General features: G+C 44.7%; 1 long non-coding RNA gene across 1 annotated transcript in view; it reads right to left on the bottom strand.

The window, feature by feature from the left end:
- Positions 1-11,252: 11,252 nt before the first annotated feature.
- The window catches only part of LOC109319580, a 17,420-nt gene continuing 7,371 nt past the window's right edge, over positions 11,253-21,301 (bottom strand). Inside the window, exons 2-3 of the long non-coding RNA XR_002103549.1 lie at positions 14,207-14,257; positions 11,253-11,837 (exon numbers count right to left, since the gene is read on the bottom strand). This is a non-coding gene — a long non-coding RNA (uncharacterized LOC109319580). The remainder of the gene's footprint in view (positions 11,838-14,206; positions 14,258-21,301) is intronic.

Here is a 21,301-nt window from a genome sequence, read left to right as displayed (position 1 = left end):
TTTGTCTCTGTATCAAATTCTGTAAGCTAAACGCAGTAGCTAAGTTTGATGCCGAGAGTAGACGAACTGGTGGAAAACACTGGCCAAGCTCACTATATTTCCACTTTAGACCTGACAAAAGGTTACTGACAGGTCCCAGGAGCACCCAAAGATCAAGAAAAAACAGCATTCGCCACCCCTTGGGTCTCTTCCAATTCTGGCGCATGTTGTTCAGATTACATGGAGCCGCAACTACATTTCAGTATCTAATGGACAGAGTTTTGGCTCCCTATGGCAGTTACATTGATATTATATACACTGAAGACTGGGCTCAACACCTCACCACGCTGAGGGCAGTAATGTAAGACTTGAGAAGACCCGGGCTGACAGCCAATCCGAAGAAATGTGCGATAGGGAAAGAAGAAACACAATACCTTGGGTTCCTAATAGGAAGCGGGAAGGTGAGACTGTTGTTAAGCAAGATGGATGCATTGCGAAAGTATCAAGCTCTTGATATCAAGAAACAAGTGAGGGCTTTTTGGGGGCTAGCTAGTTATTACAGAAGGTTTGTACCTCACTTTGCAGACTTAGTTGTGCCTTTGACGGAGATGATAAAGGCGGCGGTTCCAACCAACGTGAGACGGACGCCAGATGTGGAAAAGGCATTCCGAGCAGTGGAGGACGCACTATTCTTGCAACCCCTAATATATACACCGGATTTTAATAAACCTTTTCTGATGCAGACCGATGCATCATATGTGGCTGTTGGAGCAGTGTTGGTTCAGAAAGAAGGAGAAGAAGAGCGCCCTATAGCCTACATAAGTAGGAAACTACACCCACCAGAACAGAATTACGCCACGATAGAGAACGAGTGTTTGGTGATTAAGTGGGCCGTTGAAATGCTCTGATATTATCTGTTAGGGCAGCAGTTCACGCTGATCACCAATCATGCACCCCTATGCTGGTTACAGAGCATGAGGAGGGACAATGCTAGACTGATGAGATGGGCCCTTAGTCTGCAACCATATTGTTCTGAGGTAAAGCATCGCCCTGGAACCCAGAATGTAAGTGCCAATTTCTTCTCGAGAAATTACAAAGAGGAAGAGGGGGTAGGGGAAACAGAAGGAACCTGGACAAGAGAGAAGGGGGGGGTATAACAGGGAACCCTAACCCTGTTACTAAGAGTGGCCCCTTAAGCCCAGAATCTTCCAGTCACAGCCGGCTGGTCAAGTAGGGGTTCAGGCCGGTCAGGTGACTGGAAGGGGCAGGGCCTGGCTCACATATAAACCCCAGGGCTGAGGCCAGGACAGCAGTTCCCTGCCAGCAGCCAAGGGGGAAGGAACTCTCCCAGAGCAACTAAAAGGGAGAGGCCTGACTGCAGGTACAGCCTCTGATAGGGGTGAGGGCTGGAGGATCCTGGGTGTGGCTTGGATGATGTTATAGCCGGGCAGCTTGAATTTATGTTATAGCCCAGGGGCTTGTGTTTTGTTTGCTGTTTAAAACCGGTGGTTTGGGTAAGGCTACTAGGGGATGGAGGAGGCCTCATAGGGGACCCATAGCAGTGTGAGGACCCCAGCGCCAGAGAAGGTGTGGCATTTTTGGGGCGCAACGACCCTGGTGCCAGAGGGTGCAGTATTTTGGGGTGCGCTGACCCCAGTGCCACAGGGGGCACAGAATTTTGGGGCACACCAAGCCCGGCACCAGACAGGGCACAGCATTTTTGGGGGCACTGACCCCTGGTGCTGGAGAGGGCGCAAGATTCAGGGGTGAGTGGACGCCAGTGCCACAGAGGGACAGGAGCCCAAGTGAGGGGGGTTTTTTTGAGCTAGAGCCTGGGAGTCAAACCCTGATTAGTGGGTTGGGGTTTTTTGACTGACAGGCCTAGCTAGAGAAAAGGGAGTAGGCCCACAGTGGCCGAGGCCCCAACATAAAGAGGAATTTACAAATGTCATCTGTGAGGCTTGGGCTGTGGAGTAGGGGAGGAACAGAGCCTCAGATCGCACTCCCTGGCATCAGGGCAGAAAAATGAGCAGCCTCCCACTTAATTACATGTATTAATCAATTAAGAACAAGGCATGGCAGGCGAGAAGGTGGGAGGTTGGCCCAGAACAGGTGGGCTGGGCCACCAGTAGACAGACCCCAAAGAGGCACCCCTGCTACAGTTCCCTATTTGAAAACTGAAAAATCCCTGATTAAAAAAACCCCAGTCAGTCTGTAAAATATCCCAAAATCCATGTTCCTCCACAATTACAACAAAAGACTAATATATATGAGAGAGAGAGAGAGGGATCAGTTGGGCAATGTTTTATAGATATATCTACAGTGTTAAAGCAGTTTGGAAGCCTACCAGTATCTCTATCATCATAATAAAATGAATTCTACATACCTATATGTTTTGCTGTTTCACTTTGGTTTTCTTACTATAGAGTAGTTAGAGCTCCCTGTGACCCCTTCACTAACCACAGGGTACAGCTGCCCCACAAAGCTCATGGACAGCCCCCCACAGGAGCCACAGCCTTCCAACAGGGGTTACAGCCCCCCCAACAGGGGCCACATGGCCCTCACAGGGGCTACCACCCCCTCTGCAGGGCCTATGTTCCCCTCCACTTGCTCCCCTAGCCCTCCACATATTGCTGCCCCACCTGGCCCCACCCCTGCTTGCACCCGCAGCACCTTGATGGCTGCCCCACTTGGTCCCACCCCCTGCCTGCTGCCCCAGACTCCCCAATGGCTGCCCTGTTTAGCCCCATCCTCTGCTTGAACCCCCCCTCGCAAAGACTGGTCCTCTGGCCCCAACTTCCTGGCACTTTAAAAAAACAAACAAACAACCCCCCTAACTGTGGCTGTCACCCGAGTCCTGTGCTGTGTGGCAGTGTCCCAGTGACCCCAATGCGGCTGCTACTGCCGGTGACTGCGGGTCTTTATTTTTTTTTTAATTGCTGGGATGCTGGGGCCGGGTGGGACAGTGATCATGGAGGCTTGGGGGGCAGGTGGGGAATGGGGCCAGGTGGGGCAGCACCTGGTCCCCTCTCCCCCTCATCTCCTACTTACCAGCAAGAGCCCAGGTCCTGGGGTATGGGAGGACTTAAAGAGAGAGAACTATTGTATGTTCATCTCCTTTTCTTCCCTCATGCATCTTCACCTCCTCTCAAACAGCTGCCACTCCAATTTCAGCTTCATGCATCTGTCAAAATATATCATCATCCTCTTCCTCCTCCTCTCTTCTTCCCCCAAGTCCCTACCCTTTTTCTTAACCCTCCTCACCGCCATTCTTCCCTCCCCATTCTTCCTACTGCACCCTCCTAACTTCCCTCTGATTTTGTTTCCCCGCTATAGCAGGGGGGACGGACTCAAGGCAAACATCCAATAATGAGATTCTATACCTTGAAAATTATAACGAATTTCTAACTTTTTTGCATATATAGTTTAATTAGGGGGTCATCTTATATTCAGATAAATACTGTATATGTAAAACAAATGCAGTCTACCAGTCCACTGTCTAAAACTGTAACTATCAGGAAGGATATGTTTCCCATGAAGAAGGTAAGATTTGTACTATATATTTCAGTGTCCTCCAAAAACATTTCTTTGCCATCCAGATACAGGTATTGCCTTCTATTCAGTGCATGCAAGAAAAAGACATAAGTTTGATATTTCCAACAAGCCTTCATACTAAGTGAATGTGGCACCACATTATCTTGGCATATATTTTTCACTCCCATTTTAAGAGTTATAAACATCTTCCAACATCAAATAAGAGCAGCAGGGTAATCCAGATAAAAGCAAATCTCTAGACCTAACAGCTTGACTCAGATTTATGTACTAGTTTCAAATTTTTGTTCCTCAATCCAAAAGTTGCAGCATTTCACAAGCACCATATAATGTGTTACTTGATTGGCCTTTCCAAGGATACAATGTGCTACAACACATTGTACAGGAGTTTTATAGGTATCAATTCCCCAACACCTTTGCTATTCATTGAAAAAAATATATCATGGCCTCCTCTTTCTGTGCTCTACAAACCTGACATTTCTTAATCTAAGGTTGTCTTCCAAGATGTCAAACTGTTTTTGAATTATTTTACTGTATTCTCAGTTAAAATAGTGTCATGTAAATCAATCAAGTCTGCATGGTTTTTTTTTTTTGTCAGGCACTTGCTGTCTTAAACCATAGCTTTCAAACTGAATCAGGGAGTAACTAGATTTCATTGTACATACTGCAGATAAGTAAATCCTCAACTGATACCTTTTTTCTAATGACCCATACTGAAGTATTTGCTAATAAATTTTGCTAAGAATAAGGATAAGTGAATTTTCACTTGCTTAACCCTGGTCCAGATTTTTTCTAGCTGGCATGTTTTATTTATGACAGTCCCCAAAATTCCAACTGTTGAGTTCTTCTTTCTATTGCCACTGCACTCTTACACCAAGATTCAGCACAGATTAGATTATTTACACATAGTAAGAAACGCTCTGAACTCTGAAAAGCTTACAATCAATATATAGACAAAATAGGAAAGGAAGTAACAATATCATTTTACTGATCAGGACTCAGTTATAGAGAGATCAAGGCTGTAATTAAAACACCTCCATCCAGGACACTATTTAAGCAAATGCTTAAGTCTTTTTGATGCCAGAGCATACTTATCCTGAATAAGAATTAATCAAAACCCTTCCCAAAGGAATATGTAAATGAAATGATGCCTATGCAGTAAAGTTACCATGCCTAACAGGACTACCTGCTAGCATACTGGGGTTCTGTAGTTGAGCTGCCTCCTAAACCAGAAGCAGTATAATAGAATCTGGCATTTTGGTAAGCTAATTAGGACTACATAAGGTGCAGACAGAAGTGCAGCTCCCAGCTATAACTTTCTGCAAAGCGTTTTAAGTTACATTGCCCCAGACCAAACAGAAGTTCACTGTTGTTTCCAGGGGAAGAGGAATCTAACTGTGGTCTGGAAGCCTGTAGCCAGGTTTCCATCACAATGGCCACAGCTCTCTGCCAGTGCTCACTGTTTTCAGAATGGGGTAGAGGGAAAGGCAGTGGAGGAAGCTCATTCCTGGGGCTCCCCAGCTGGTGTTGAACTGTGGGGTGGATGAATTGGAGTGCCCCCCTCCCCCCACCTCAGGTGGGCTCCAATATGCCTGTGCCACCCTCCAAGGGGACAGAACCCCCCCCACCTTGACTGAAATCCCTCTGCTCCCTTTCCCCCCTCCCATTCTGAAAACAGCAACAGGCTGGGAGCTCCACAGATACAAGTTACAGAAGATGCTACATTCTGAAATGTCTTTATCTGATATCTTATGCAATGAGGGGTAGATTTTCACCTAAGTGGCCATTTTTGTGATGCTGTGTGCAGCCATACACTTGTGCTTGGTCATGTTATAGACTGCTTTCTATGGCCAAATAGGGCAAAAGTTGTCACTTCTGTCTGCACCCTTAGTGACAGCAGAAATTAACCAGTCTGCAGCAACTGCTCAGACATGACTCTAGTACTTTCAGTTGAGGAAGTAGCCCAACAGAAGCAGCCCAGTATGGCTGCGAGTGCTGTTGCTGGGCATGGTTAATTTACCATTTAGACCTGGATTGGTTTTCCCAAAGTCACAGAGAAAGTACATGGCAGAGCCAAGGATGCAAATTAAATCATGAGTCCCAGCCTTAACCAAAGGATCATACACCAATTTTCTCACCCATGTGAAATGCAGTATCATTATTTCTAGTATTATCTTATTCATTGCAACCACTATCCCTTGAATTTCACCTAAGGCTTTGTCACTAAACACTACAGACAAAGGGCCAGTTCCAAGCTGTTCTCATAGGTGCCTAAACAGGAGTTAGATGCCAAATTACAAGAAAGCAATATAGACTATATCTCTCTCAGCAGCCACAAAACTTAGGGTGGAATTCTGGTACACTTTGTTCAACTACACAGCACTTACCCAGCCATGTAGGTGGTATTTTTGGCACTCCTGAACAGTTTGTTCCCATGTAGTGTGGATGTCTAAGCATACACTAAGCAGCCTCAGTAGGCTGTGCACTGACTGAATAGCTAATTTGGCTGTCTCGGGGGCAGGAAGATGGGGTAAGAGCTGTTACGCCTTCTGTCAGAAGGCTTAGTGCATTTTACAGCTATGCCCCATTTCAGAGTTCAAATAAAAGCACATTCTTTACTTTGAAACTTCTGTTAGCAGAAAAGATGCAGGCCCTTCTACCCACTTCTCACCTCAAAGAAAATTGAGCAAATATTATTGCCTCTTTCAGCTTAGGAGGTAAGGTTCAGATGCACTTTATAGGATAACTGAATCAGAAATGCATAAGCTTTCATGAGTGACAACTCACTTCACCGGGTAATAGGAAAGGACAGACTATGAAGGTTCTCTACTCTTTCTGTCAGGGAGGGACCTTTATAAATGCTCTCATCTGAGAACCTGCTAGGGAACTGATTTGTCCTAGCTGTACCTCATTACCAGTCAGGGCAAGCAGCTCCTCCTAGCTTTTTAAAGAATTTCTGTTTCTTTTCATAAAAGGGTCATTAATATTCTAGCTTTAATGTAGTGGTTCACAATTGGGATGCTGCAAAATCCTTTGAAGGGTGCTGCAGGAAATGTGAGGAGATAAGGAAGATGTGAGAAGATAATTAGATCAAGGCAAGCTCCCAGTATGAAGAGATAAATAAGGTAAGGGTTAAGCTTTCCCTCCTTGGTGGTTGCTGCCCCACTGTCTGACTCCTCTGCAAGGAAGTAAGTACTGCAATAAATACGTTAGCTTTTGAAGTGTGGTGTTAATTCACAAAAGTTATGAAGGAGTATCTTGAGTCTTAAAAGGGGTGCCTTGAGCCTGAAAAGGTTGAGAACCACTCCTCTAATATCTGAGTGGTTATGGGAATTTGCCCCAAAAGCAGAAAACCCCCAAGTTCTTAGGCACTTCTCACCTGGAAAGGGCTTGAAACTGCTTCAGCTTCTCAGTGCTGTGCTCTAGCTACCATGCTACAGGTGCCACAATGCCACATTACCTAGGTTCTTCTACAACACTTACTTTAAAGCTGAGCCATTGCAATTTGGATTCAGTAGTGATTAGATAAAGTGGATGGAACAATGGGAACATTTCTGTTTCGTTGCAATCGAGAGTCCAAGCTAGAATGCAGAGCCTGCTGCTCTCCAAAGCAGCATCCATTTTATTGAGCCACACACCTTCTAGCTTGCTCTTTTCTTTGCCCTCTCTTGACTGCCCAGGGACTAATTTCAGAAGGAGCATGTTGACTCAGAAAGCGTGCTAGCTCATGCCTAACCTGTGGTGTGGTGATTTTAATATACTACTTTGGGAAGTTGGAGAGAGACATCATCTTTCTGAGCTGGTAGTGGATAGGTATAGAATCCAATTTTCCTGCATTCTGGGTGCAGTCCCTAACCACTGACCCAAAATATGGGAGGATTTACTAGCTATGGGTTTTTGTCTGGATAAACTTTGTGACTTGCACATGTACACAGTTGTGTATCTGCCCAGCCAGTATATAGCCCACTAAGCACACTCAGAATATGCATGTATACTTATGCATCCACACTGCAATGTTAATACAAGTGGAAACTACTTAAATACCAGAAAGGGTGCTTACATGACTGGAAAACTACCAGTTAGGTGTACAAAGGTTAACAGAATTCCATGAGTGTCAAAATTACTTTGACACCTAAGTGCTGGATTGAAAAGATCTCTAGATGCCTAAATGCAGATTTCTAGGTGTGTGGAAATGCCTCAGTATAAGTTGGGCATCTACTCTCAGAAGAGGTCTTTGTGTTCTGGAGACTGAGTAGATTATAGCACTGAGTGAAGTACCTAAAATCCAGAGAAGGTCAGGGGAATATTCGCATGCATCCTTGTGCTCCATGTTTCCTGTTGACTAGTGGTCATTCAGGCTGTGTACTGGTATTTGGGGAGGTTTCATAATTTCATAGTTGGTAGGGTCAGAAGGGACCTAAGCAGGTCATCAAGTCTGACCCCCTGCCATGGCAGGAAAGAACGCTGGGGTCAAATGACCCCAGCAAGATGATTATCTAGCCTCCTTTTGAAGAGCCCTGGGGTAAAAGTGAGCACCACTTCCCTTGGATGTTGGTTCTAGTTCCTAGCAGCCCTGACTGTGAAGTAGTGCCTCCTGATGTCTAGCCTGAACCCACTATCAATCAACTTATGGCCATTAATCCTAGTTACTCCTGGTAGTGCTCGGGAGAACAGGGTCTCTCCTGTTCCCTTCTGGTCTCCCTTAGTAATTTATAGACAGCCACCAGATCCCCCCTCAGCCTTCTCTTGTGGAGGCTGAACAGGTTCAGGTCCTGTAGCCTGTCCTCATAGGGCCTGCCCTGCTGCCCTCTGATCATGAGAGTGGCCCTCCTTTGGACCCTCTCAATGCACCACCCCCCTAATCCCAGGACTATCTGGACCCCTGCCACTTACCTGGGTACTTCTTGTGCTCATTGTCTGTCTTGGCTGGGAGGTGTCATAATTTCCCCCTGTGGCCCCAACCCTCGGCAAAGCTAGTTTAAAGCACGCCATACAAGATCAGCCAACCTGGAAGAAAAGATAAGCTGGCCTTTAGGGGAGAGGTGAAGCCCATCCAACCCATGCATGCTCCCTGCATGAAAATGTGGGTCATTGTTAAGGAACCTGAGGCCTGTCTGGCAGCACCAACCCCAAAGCTGCTGGTTGACCACTCTGATGCAGGCCTCATGGTGCCATCTGCATCTACTTACCAGGAGAATAAAGGAAAATACCACCTGTGCCCCCGTTTCCTTGAGCTTAGCCCCCAGGGCCTCATAGTCCTTCATGATGCAGTCTGGACTGCTCCCCGCTGTGTCACTTGTTCCCACGTGAATTAGGACCATGGTGTACTGGTCCAAGGGTCAAATGAAGTCTGGGATCATGCCTGTAACATCCTGAATCCAAGCCCCAGGCAGGCAGCAAACCTCACGTGCCATGGGTGTGTCACATGATTGGGTCGGCAGATGGGACCCTCCGTTCCCTTCAGGATGGAGTCTCTGATGACAAGGACTTGGTGTTTCTTCCTCATGGTGTTCTGTCCATGTTCAGACTGTGCTGTGTGTACAGTAGCAACATCTCCCCAGGAGGCAACTTCCTCGACCTTCTCCTCTAAGGCTGCCAAGGCCTTGAATCTGTCCTCTGCAGCCCTGATCCCCAGTAGCCTGCTCAGTTTGGCCTGGAGCTCCCTCACCTGCTCCTCCAGGGCCTTAAGTTGGGCACAAGAGGGACAGGCAAGGGAGCCTCTAGACCCCTCTCCCACCAACGGCCTCTGGGTCCCCACCAGGCAGCCCCCACAGTCAAGGGGGCAAGGGACCGCTGGCACCACCATGGGCTCCATCTGGGTGGAGGCCTCGGAGGAGCCCAGGGTAGGTGGCACAACTGGCGTGGGGGCCCTAGTGACCACCCTCCACGTCCTTACCACCAGGTTGTGGTTCCTAGCAGCCGCTCCCTATGTTCTTACTAGTCCGTGAAGCTGTGAGTCTTCCTCCCTTTCTTGCTGCAGACTCCTTCCTGGCTTCTGCTGCATGCCCGCCTTGTGCGAACGCTAACGTGTCCTTTCAGAGCATGCCTGTTCACACGCTCTGTTCGTGCACACTGCTCGGGAGTGCGGCTCTCTGCTAGCTCACTTAAGCGGGCTTGAGGGGGAGCCCCCTCTGGATCCTCTGCAGCTGTGCCGGCTCCCTACTTTCTCCTTGCTTACCTTACAGGATCAGGTGCCGCTGCCTCCACTGCTGGTGAGTGTGGGTAGAGGGGCACACGTGCTGGCTGCACACATACACCCACTCAGCTCCCAAGGTTAGATTGGGTTAAAAATGGCCATCCAGTCTGAATTGGTTCACCCAGATACAGACCTTGTACCACTTAGGTGAATCCAAGGGTGAACTGTACAGATGTTCAGGACAATTAGATCAGTCTAAAAATGGCTGAGCCAATCTAAGTTAATGTTAACTCCAAGGTACACTCAGCTTGGATCAGGTTAACCATTTTTACACTAATCTGTCTAGAATTTCTGTACATTCCCAGCACAGCCTCAGGGCTGGGAAAGTTGTGGGGCTGCACTTTCCTACCCCCTCCCTGGCACTGGTCCCTCTCCCCATCTCTAGATGAACAATGCTCCCCTCTCACCCATCCTGAAAAACACTTCCAGTACCAGTATTACTAGCATTCACCAGTGCCAGGGTCAGAGCAAGTAAGTTGGAGGAAGGGTGTATAGGATGAGGTGGAGTTGTTCATCTGGGATGGAGGGCTAAAAATACCCCTGGTTCTAATCTAAGGGGGTGGGGAAGAGTCCCTCTGCCCCACCACCAGTCCCCCTGATCCTGCCAAACCCTCCTGGGGAATCCCTTTATTGACCATGTGGGAAAAACAGGAACCAAAGCATACCTCAGAGATAGTGTTATCTTAGGTCAGGTCGACATGGTGTGGTTGCCATCCTTGGAGGTGTTCAAAAGGAGGCACCTTGTTGAGCTAATTTGAGCTCATTAATCTCCTGCCTATGGTAGGGGACCAGACTTGATGGTCTTCCAGGTCCCTTCCAGTCCACTGATTCTATGGTAGCTCTGGAATTTGAAGCAATATAGTTGTATTAGCTTGGCGCTGTCCCTAGGCCAATTGTCTCTGCTGAGAAGCGGAAGTCCAGGTGCGGTGACATGCTGACATGCCTACACTACTTCCAGGTCTCAAGCTCATGCATACAAAGCTAGCTTGGGTATCAGTGCACAGTTCTGTTTTGAAATGTATGTAAACATGCCAAATCTAGATTTTACTCTAGGTTTTTGTTAATGCAGTGGTTTTATGAGGTCCAAGCACTTGCATTATAGTCAATGGGCCTGCTTCACCATTCCCATGTACCTTCACTTGTCATTTATGCCTCTGTAATACTATGAGATCTCTCTTAACATTTTGAAGTGACCTATGTTTTATAAAAAATGTTATATGCTACACTTTATTAATGCTTTGTAACTAGTAGCTAGCACATCATTTATTAGAATCTTTTGAAAAACCATCCATATGTGTTCCCACATGTTGGGGCATACCTACAATTATGTATTTTTTTTAAAGTATTTTCTATTAATCATGTAACATTAGTAAAATATTTATAAATGTACCTTAATTTAAAGTGTCACCATGTTCTTCTTACAAATCAATAATCTGTGACAAGTTTATCAGTGAAGAATGATGTTGAATTAAAATAAACTAGTTTCTGACATTCAGAGCTTTGGTGCAGTTATTTTTCCTTATATCACCAATACATACAATTTATCTCTCTTCTCTTCACTTTCAGATTCATAATGTATTTTGTGTTGTCTCTTTCCATGCCCTCAAATCCTTAGGGGGCAATCTTGTAATTACATGCATTAACTCTGTTATGTTGTGGACTTATTATGATTCTGCACCCACAGAAAAAGTAGCTACTGCATTCTTAAATGCCAGATACTCTTTAACTGTAAAGGCACCTACTATTTTATTGAAACTATTCTTGCTTTATTACTGTAAACAACTTTGATCATAATGATGCCATTTGAAAGAGCTGATCAAGCTGAGAAAAATGACACCACAGTCATAAAGTCATACTAAATTTTGCTATTAACATTTTATAGTGCATATAAGGAAAGTGTTCCAAGTTGCAACTACAGACAAAAGAGAAAATTAATTTTACATAAGACTGTAGATGTGAGCATTAGCAATATACTGGTAAAATAATTTGCACCATATTTTTAAGCACAACAGATGACCCTTGATGTATACACAAAGCATATGGGATGCCAGACCCCAGGAAAAAGCTGTGCTTGCTCTCAGGCGAATATGATACGTTATGTCTCTGATCCCTAAAATAAAGAAAAAACTATTATGGTAGGAAGAAATATCATATGAAAGAAAATCAGATGTTAGGCTAAATGCAAACATATTTCAAACTGGCTGTTGGTTCCAGTTTAAGTGTTTAACTGGAGTTTTTAATCGCTATATCCCAAAACTGATAATTTGACACTGGGGAAAACAATTCCTCTCCTGGGGGCAGGTTCCAATTTAGGGGTTTAATTCCAACTATAGTGGTAAAAAAAATAAAAATAAAAAAAGACAACAAAACCAAATGGGTGCTAGTAAAGAGTTTATCAGGAACTTATCAGTAAAAAAATATATACTGCCTTTTTTCTTTTTTCTTACTGCAGATTATCAGTTTAAAAAAAGGGTGGGGGGCAGGGTTGGCAACCCTGATTGACTGCAGCAATGGTTTGACTCCTCAAGAGGCCCCCCACTTAACCCTATACCCCAATACCTCCAACTGTAATGCTGCCTCCCCTCCCCCAGCCATCCCCCAACCTGCTCCACACACACTCCCAAAAAGGACTACTATCTACCTACCTGTAAGGTGAACAGAATTAGAGGTAGGTGATGATATTTAGCAGCATATTGTTTTGGGGGAAAAGAGAGCTATGGAGGATCCCCTGGGTTACAAAGCACTGAGAAAATACTCCCTGCAGGATGCCACACTCCTGCTCGGGTAGCACTACTCTGCTCGGCCATGAATACTTGCCTCCAGCCTCTTCACAGAGCTCCCAGTTGCTTAGATTGTTTTACTGATGGCTCTTTCCCTCCCCCTCCAAGACTTTTTGGATGGGTACCTCTCATCTATCTTTACAGATGGTCCATAAATTTAAAGACAACTGGCAACTCTGGATACTGTAGAAGTGTTAGGCTTTGCCCCCAAAATACCTTTCTGTACTAAGTGGAGTAGAGCTACATTGTCATAGGCCTATACCCTATCATGGTGTTGCAGGCACTTGTAGGAGTATAAATTGATGTGCCACTTCAGTGCAGCATAGCTGCCCCTTATGGTTAGCTAATAAGCAGGGGGCTAATGCTTTATCCTCCACCCCCTCTTCTTTTGGGTGCTGTATTTTCCTGAAAAACCCTCTCAATATTTATTCTGAATTCCCCTGGAAGCTGGACAACTGGGCTGCACAATGCAGCAGAAAGTTCCTAACGTCTTCCCACTATTCTGTGCGGTGGTATGAGGTAGAATTTAGCTCCAGATAATCAAGCACACCAATTTCAACATGGTTGCAAAATTACTGTTCTGAGAGGCTGGCATTACCTATTCTTTTAATTGTTGCTACCTGCTGTACTACCCAGTGAACTACAAGATATGGTCTGTTAACACTCTCCTTCAGATTCTCACCCACCTTATTTCTTGGAGGAAAAAAAAAGGCAAGACTGTTATTTTACCTCCTTATGTGGCTAATTTTATTCCTAGTTGTATTCTTTAGCTATTTTGTCTAATTTCATAGACTTTCACACCTGTATCATAATAAGGGAATTTCTGTGGAATTCTGCTATGTTGACAAGACACTTTTTGTTTTACAGCAAATGCCTAGTGAAGGGGAAAATGGCATTTTAAACAAATACCTGCTAAATTAATAAACTTCATAAATTACAAAATCCCTGAACACCAACTGCTGAAATACAATAACTCTCTGACCTGAACCTATTAAATGAATAAGTCTGCTGTGCATAATTTACACCAATACTACACTGAAAAATAGCTCATGTAAAAAGAATGCAAGAGAACAAAAATTTTGTAAAGAAACAGAATTCCTATCTGCTAGGGTTCATTTTAACAGCATGGGCCCCTGGGCTGTTTCATCATTCTCACTTCTGTTAGTGTATCATTTTCAGGAATTGTTCAATTATCAGTAATTTAGCAAAGGCTTTTCTCTTGCTTATGCTAGGGCAGGATGACTAAGCCAGTCTCTTTCATAGTCCACCTCACAGTGGATATACAAGGTGTGATTATAATTCCTATACTCAGATTTATAGACCAAACCTCTCTCACAAGAGTAGTCCCATTAACTTTGTATACATGTACAATAGATGTATAGGTGTAGATGCATAAAATGTAGTGGAGTATGAGGGTTTTATCAGCAAGGGGTAGCAATGATAGAGCTGAGTTCCAAAGCATTGCTAGAGTTATGTAGAACACTTCCATATGTGTGCTTATTAAAACCGTCTACTATCTGTCCAGTCCATAAGTGCTAAACTCCTGACCTGCAGGTCAGATCCAGTCCATGGAGGCAATTAACACTGCCAATGCTACCCTGCTGCCAAACTTCCCAGCCATGTGTGGCAGGATCAGGACCTGGGCAGGCCACCCCACACAAGAATCCAGCACAAATTGGTAAAGAACAGAAGTTACTACCATGTGACAGAATCCAGTGGCCTATGTGAAATGATCTTTATAGTCTTCATCCTTTAAAAAAAAAAATCACCATTACATGTGATATTAATGGGCATACTTTTTGGCAAGTTTCAAATAGCTAAGGATTGACAAGGCATACAGAATAAGCAATACCACTGACCCCAGATGGGATTCCTAAGGTTCAGCTTGGAGGTTCTTGGGAGGTATGGGGAGTGTAGCTAGCTGCTATGTTGCATCTGTTTAAGAATAAACTGAGGTAATCACTCTAAGGCCTTTCAGGAATACTAGTTCCATACTGATGTGTTTCCAAGCTCTTGAAGCTCCTCCAAGGTTGTTTTACACATAAAACATCTCAGAGTGTAACAGAGAAAATAAACAGACAAAAATTCCCTTATGCAGAAGAAGACCCAAAGTCAGGAAACAAGAGGAAGGGAAGAAACTGGAGACCAGGCAGGAGCTGGGAAACAGAGCTGGAGAACCCAGGGTCAAAAAGCTCCTTCTATGAATAAATGTATTGTGCAGCTATCTGGGCTGACCTGAAGTGACAATGGACAAGAAAATGGGTTAAGAGGTCACCTGTTCAGTCCCAGCTGGAGCTAACTAGCTACTCAAAGTGCCTAGTGTAATGTTGATTAGTTTCTACACCAACTGGATATATTTCCCTCTTACATAAGGGGGATCTCCTATTAGACCAGATCATGCCCAACCCCTTTTCATTGCAAAAATGATAAAAAAAAAAAAAAAAAGACCTTGGTGAGAAAACAAAGGGTTATCTTGGCATATGCCATAGCCTGGACAAGTGTTGTTTGCTCAAGGTTTTCTTTCAAATGTGTACGATTTCTTCTATGAGTTCAGTGCTTCTTGGCCATAGCTTGCAGAGAGGGGTGGGGGCGCAGATCTGGCCTGTAGCAGACTCCATTTCCCAGCAGTCTCTACCCATGTTGCTGTGGCCAGTGGACATCCCAGGAGCAGTGGGGCCAGGACAGTGCAAGGCCAGGGCTTCCATTGAGACTGGGCCCAGCAGCACTGGTGTGGTGTGTGGCTGGGTGGGGACCTGCTCTGTGCCTGGGATCTTGCAGCAGTGATAGCATGTTTCAGAGCCAGAGGATAGCTGCATTATGATGCCTGCACACCCCAGGCAGGGGCATGAAGGTAACAGATCGCAGCTCTGGGCCACGCTTTCACTGCCACAAGATTCCAGCCCTGGAGCAGCTCCCCGCCCAGCTGCATACTCTGCCAGTACTGCTGGGGCCAGTCTCTATGGAAACCTGGCCCCACGATATCATGGCCCTGCTGCCCCTCAGATCTCTGTGGAAACTGGCTGCAGCAACATGGGTAGGGGCTGCTGGGAGATGAAGGCCAGCTACCAGCCGGATCTACCATTTTGACCTCTCCTGGCTTAAGATCTAGACCAGTATCTTCTGACATATTTCTTTAAATCTTTCCAAGCAACTAATTCAGTATCAAGTAAAGCATATAATTAGATGTATTGGAATGGATATTAAAAACAAAGTCACGTGAAAATACTGTATGCATTAAGGTATTCAGAGTCATGCTGTTATTTTTTGCACAGCATTTTTCCTTCATCTCTTTTTCTGGTTGCATGTGAACCTATAGTGGGATAATGAAGTGAGAATATGGTAGGATATTGGATATTAAATTTCCTGCCTAACAGTTTTTAGGGAATTTTGCCCAAGGCAAGAGAAAACGCAGGCTTTCTGCCCTGAAGAATCAACTAGCATTGTGTTACAGAAATAAGTGTCAGTAACAAATCAAGAGGTCTCTTTCTGCATGACATCATTGCATCTTCTCCAACTGTAATACAGATCAGTGTTTTGGGGACAAAGGTTTTTGTTTGTTTCAGGGGGGGAAAAATGAAGACTTTTTATATTGAATGTATGATTGTGCACTGTATACATTTATAAATGAAGATGTGCTTGTCCTCCCTGGAAAAACTAGGCTGTGGTATAATTTGCAACTGAATGTCAAAGATTGGTCATCTTAGTCCTTCTATCATAAAATTCTCATATGCCTTAGAACTTTATGAAGAAGGAGAAAAGCTTTGTTTCTTTTCTTCTTCTTCCCCTCCCTTCTTGCCAGTAACTTTCCTTTCTATGGGCTATATCCATGTTTCTCAACCTTTTGAGACTCAAGGAACCTGTTGTTAGACTCCCCCTCCATAACTTTTGTGACTTCAGTTGCACATAATTTCAAAAACAAATTAATCTATTGCAATTGTTACTTTCTTGCAGTAGCAGGGGAAGTCAGGCAGAGATGGCCTGCCCATATCTGTTTATCTTCTCACACCTTGCTTATTTCCTCACGCTTCCTGGAGCACCATTCAAAGAATCTTGAAGAATTCCAGTGTGCACTAGTACCTTGGTTGACAATCACTGAGCTATGGGTATGGTATACCCTGTTCTAGCATCTGTCACTATTGTTCCATTTTTCTCTTTTCTTTGTTCCCTTTCTTCTACCATTAGTCAGTTTGCCGGGAGGGGGGAGGAACAACTTGCCTCTTTCTCTCCCTACAAGTGTCAAATTCTCATAAACCCTGTTCACAAATTAGTCAGGAGGCCAAAATTCTGTTATGGGTCAGAGACCTTAAAGTTTGGTGTTACACGTTTTTGCTGAACTAGAAATGCAAGCCTTATACCTGCAGGAAGATTTTTTTCAGCTTCTAAGGGTGCACCTACATGCACATATTAATACACTTGAATAAACTCTGGAGCTTATTGCTTTGGAGTTTATTGCTCCCAGGTACAGGGCTCCAAGTGTGCCCAGGAGCACAGCATGTTGAGCTGGGTCAGAGAAGCCCTAGCTGATGGAATCCCAGGGGCCAACCTGCCAGCGTGAGACTACTCCCCCCAGCTCAATATGTTGCAGATGGGCTGGCTGGGGCATAAGTGTGCTTCAGTGTGGAGCCTGACAGGCAGCCCCCACACTGAAGCACATTCATGATCCAGCCATCAAGGACAGCATCTATACACATGCTACTGTGGAGTTTTTTTTACTCCAGTTTTTACAAGTACTATCCTGCTGTGGAGTAAATTGGTTTACTCCAGCCTTATAGGGGTGCACGTGTAAACACATGACACTTACTGCGCAGCTAAACATCTGTAGATATGCCATAGTAGGATTAACATATAGTGCAGGGCAGGCCAATAGCAATTAAAGCATTCTACTTTCATGAGGGGTACAAAATTAGCTGAATTTAAAAGGGAATTTAGAAAATAGTTTTTCATTGGCATTAATGGATTATACTAGTGGTACCCAGCTGTTTGGCCCCATGGGTTGAATGACCCATACCAGGTTGGCCAACAAATTGGATTGGGTCTATGGGCTAAATCCTAAAAGTAGAGACATAGACTATTTCAGTATTAATCCTGTGAAGTACTTTGAAGTACTTGGTTATTCTGGTTACTAGCTGGTCATCCTGAATGTAGTCCAATTTAAATAGCATTGGCTATAGAGTCCCCCTACATGTGCAGGTAAAGGCGTGTTGGGATTTCACGTGCAATCCACACAGCTGCACTTCCTGCCATGCCACATGTGCATGGCAGGAAGCATGATTTTTTGGGATTGCATATCAGATCTCATTGCAACTTTTTATAGCTGGAGGAGGGGAAACCCAGTCTTGGGCTCCCCATGCAGCAGCAAGAAGCAAGCTCTTGTGGCCGGGAGCCTCATCAGCTGTCCTGGGCTCCCAGCATTAGTGGCACCCCAGGGGTCCCCATGGCAGGGAGACCACAACTGACACAGTATCCCAGCTGTGGGGGTGGTCCATACACCCCTGAAGCTGGGACACCATGACAAATAGTCTCACAGCCAGAAATGCATGAGGTACTCCAGAGGCTGAGAACCCTGTCAGCTGATGGGGCTCCTAACTACGGGGGCATACATTCCTGTGGCTGGGAGCCAGCATCAGCTGAAGTCTTCCAGACTTGGGGGTGCACATGGGCCCTCCCAGCTGAGAGCTCCAGTCAGCTGACAGGGCTCCTAGCCACACATTCAGTTAACAGCATGATAGGAAGCAGCTTCAAAGTTATTCTATATTTTGGGGAATAACTTTGTAGCATATTCCTCTTTATCACATCATTTAACTAACTGAACATGTGACCATGAACACTGCATGCCCCTGGAGGCTGGGAGGGTATGGTGCCACACTCAGTGGCAGCATGGCGGTGGCAAGCGGTGAACTCCCATAGGTGGCCGTGACCCTGTCAGTGGTGTGGGGTGGCGAGCGCTGTCCAGTGGTTGGCAGCCACCTGCGGACGCTGCTGGCAGTGGCGGTGTCAGCCAGCAGTGATTGGGGGCTGCATGTAGAGGCTGCCAGCGGCGTTGGTGGTGAGGGGAGGAGTGGCAAGTGGCAACCACCTGCAGGCACTGCCAACAGTGTCAACGGCACTCTTTGCAGAAGATGCACCGCCAATCTCAGGGGGTGCACATGCGCCCCTATGCATCGCCAATGCATGTGACCAGGTGACCATGTAAGATGCGAATAAATGGCCAATCACATCTTAAATGTAATATATAGATGGGGCCATAGATTAATAAAAACAATATATCTTTTTTATAAGGGCATCTGAGACTTCAATATGAGATTAGCCATTACTAAGAAAAGTTTGCAATGCACCTCTAAAGCATACCAATGCATAATATAGATCTAATTAAGAAATTCTATATTGGGATTCTACGTTTTTCGAAGTGCCCTAATTTTCAAAATTATAAGCAAGTTGTAAAATCTTCTATAAATTCTTTGATTTTAAAAACACACACTAATAAAGATCCAAATAGTCTTTGTCTGAACTAGCAACAGAAATCAAGGATAATAAGAAGTCCTTCTTTAGGTATGTAGGGAACAGGAGGAAAACAAATGGGAGTGCAGGGCCATTGGTTAACAACTCAGAACAACTGGTTACCGACATTCAGGAGAAAACTGAACTCCTGAACGACTACTTTGCTTTGGTATTTCGCCAGACTAAGGGAAAAATTGTAATAGATAAATTTCATAATGGGAATGACTGCCTTCCTAATGTTGACATCAAGCTGGTGTGTGATCCATTAGAAAAGTTCGACATTTTATAAGTCAGCAGGACTGGATGAACTTCATCTGAGAGTGCTGAAGGAGCTGGCCAGTCATCACGGAACCTCTGGTAAAATTTTTCCAAAACTCATGGCGCTTGTGGGAGGTCCCTGAAGACTAGAAGAGGGCCAATGTTATGCCCATCCTCAAGAAGGAGAGAGGACCTGCTAACTATAGGACAATTAGCCTAACTTCTATCCCAGGGAAAATCCTGGAAAAAGTTATCAAGGAGTCTATGCACGATAGGCTTGTAGAAGGTAAGACTCTGAATGACAGCCAGCATGGCTGTCCACTATATACTGAATTTATATATTTTTTTCTTACACTTTTATGGAAAAATAGCTAGATTTAATGTTAATTTTACACAGCATAATAAAATTCATGGAAACAGTTTTTTAAAAACACTTCATATTAAATTTTAAGAATTAATCTCAAATGTTAATTCATTCCTGTTTTATTTTTGTGTCCTTTTACTTTCTCTGAGAACTACCTGCTTTTCAAGCATTCTTCTCCTTTTGTTTTCATCACTGTCAGAATACAGTACATTATTATCTTCATTTAAAAAAAATAGAAAATGTCACTCTGGGTTGTTTATTTGGTGGTTCTGATATTGGTTTGAGACTCTAATGGTTGGTAAGCTGAACTCCAGATGGAAAACACAGGGTTCAGGAAGAGTCTTCTACCTATAGGGGCAGGTGACACTTTAGCCTCCAGTAAAGCTGGAGGAACTCTGCATCACGTCCATGCTTCTTTCCAAGAAAAAAATTACCCTTTCAGAGCATGATGGCCGATATCGTTGTCACATACATTTTTACACAATATATATATATGAGAGAGAGCAGAGCAAGTGTGGGGATAGAAGAGAGGAAAATGTGCAGCAGAGAAAGAAGACATAAGTGAAACTACACCACTTCTTGGATTGAGATTACAGAATTCCTTATTAATGGCCAAACACACTGAAGACCTATTAAAATGACATTGGGCCAGGTCATCACCTAAAGTATTGTTCCATTGATTTCAATATTATAGGTCCATCACTATAGCAGAATAGGCTGCCATTTTATAAGGACTGAAAGGAGAAAAGAAATGTGGTACTATGAAAAATGGCTAAATTGAGAAAGCAAAGTAAATCAGAATAATGACCTCCATGGAGTAACTGGCTTCTGTTAATATTTGTAATGCCACAAAAAGCTTTGCAAGAAAAAAACAATAATATGCAGTTTGTTCATTAGTTTTGTGACAATCCACATGCCTTTAAAAAGAAAAGCCTTGCCTCTGTGAAATGAGGGTAGACTTTCAGGTCAGCCCCGAAGCATCTATATCACAAAAATCCATTGCTGATAGTTTTCATGCAGCAGACATCAAGCTGATATAGAGACTGATCTAACAGACTGACTGGCTAATGTGATCCCAATTTTCAAGAAAGGGAGGACCCAGGTAACTATAGGCCTGTAAGCCTCACCTCGGTGCTCGGCAAGATCATCAAGGAGCACATGTGTGGGGGGCCCGCAGGGGAGATCATGCTCAGGGGCAATCAGCATGGGTTCATCAAAGGCAGGTCCTGCCTGACCAACCTGGTTGCCTTTTATGACCAGGTGACTAAATCCTTGGATGATGGTATCGCCATGGATGTAGTCTTTCTAGACTTTAAGAAGGCCTTTGACACGGTCTCTCACCCCATCCTCATCAATAAATTAAGCGACTGTGGCATCGATGCCTGCACAGTTGGATGGGTAAAAAATTGGCTGATGGGGCACACCCAGAGAGTAGTGGTGGACGGATTGTACTCAACCTGGCGAGATGTGAGCGGTGGGGTACCCCAGGGCTCGGTTGAGTAGTGGGGTACCCCAGGGCTCGGTCCTCAGGCCCGCACTATGTAACATCTTCATCAGCGACTGGGACGAGGGGGTGTCCAAGTTTGCTGATGACACTAAGATGTGGGGCGAGGTGGACACACTTGAAGGGAGAGAGAGGCTGCAAATAGATTTAGACAGACTACAGAAGTGGGC

This window comes from Crocodylus porosus, unplaced genomic scaffold, assembly GCF_001723895.1.
Source record: "Crocodylus porosus isolate Cpor-Errol unplaced genomic scaffold, CroPor_comp1, whole genome shotgun sequence".
NCBI classification, from domain to species: domain Eukaryota; kingdom Metazoa; phylum Chordata; order Crocodylia; family Crocodylidae; genus Crocodylus; species Crocodylus porosus.
Note: the sequence above shows the minus strand (reverse complement) of the source record. Positions and strands in the feature narration are given on the sequence as shown.